A 761-nucleotide genomic window follows, 5' to 3' on the forward strand; every position below is an offset into this window, starting at 1 on the left:
TAGTTCTGTTTTCAAGGAAATAGGCAAGTCACTAGGATTAGATAACAAATTAATGTAATTGTGCAGCTCTAGCTTAAGTAAGAATTAACGTAGATTACGTGTTGAACCTCATGCATCGATTGTGCAACTCAGATTCCATATTTCCAACTTTTTTGCATAAATGAATTGCAGACTTCAATATGTATAAATGGATTATTCTGCATAATTGATTTCTGTTGCTGCTGAAATTCATTCTACAGAACTAGTGCACAAAAAATGTGCAGCAGAATCAAGTGAAATGCTGCAGTTTTCCTGTTTCGTTTGCCCCATACAATTTCTGCTACAGCAACGATTTTTTATAAGTGATAGGTTGTCTTACATTGACCTCTCTACTTTTCTCGTATTTTTTCAACAGATTTCTGAAGATGCCTTGGAGACAAGCACAAGAGAACTAGGAAGCAAATGAGGAAAAGCAATATCGACGAAAGAAGAAAAAAGAAACGAAGAAAAAAAAAAGAATATCCGCGATAAAGCAAAAAAAAGAAACAGAAAAAAACAATATATAGAAAAGAAAGAAGAAGAAAAAGAAACAAAAAAAAGGGAATATCCGCAAAAAACAAAAAGAAAAAGAAACCGAAAAAAAGCAATATATTCAAAAAAAAAAAAAAAAGAAGTAGAAGAAACAAATGAAAAAAGCAATATCCAAAAAAGAAGAAAAAGGAAAAAAAGCAACATCCACTCGCCAACTTGGAGTTGTTGCTCTTGATGCACATACAATTGAG

At 32.1% G+C, this 761-nt stretch overlaps 1 long non-coding RNA gene across 1 annotated transcript in view; it reads left to right on the forward strand.

Moving 5' to 3' along the window:
* Positions 1-458, forward strand: part of LOC110011483 — an 825-nt gene extending 367 nt beyond the window's left edge. Inside the window, exon 2 of the long non-coding RNA XR_002286507.1 lies at positions 395-458. This is a non-coding gene — a long non-coding RNA (uncharacterized LOC110011483). The remainder of the gene's footprint in view (positions 1-394) is intronic.
* The last annotated feature ends 303 nt before the right edge of the window (positions 459-761 follow it).

Source organism: Sesamum indicum, unplaced genomic scaffold (assembly GCF_000512975.1).
Source record: "Sesamum indicum cultivar Zhongzhi No. 13 unplaced genomic scaffold, S_indicum_v1.0 scaffold00641, whole genome shotgun sequence".
Classification (NCBI taxonomy): domain Eukaryota; kingdom Viridiplantae; phylum Streptophyta; class Magnoliopsida; order Lamiales; family Pedaliaceae; genus Sesamum; species Sesamum indicum.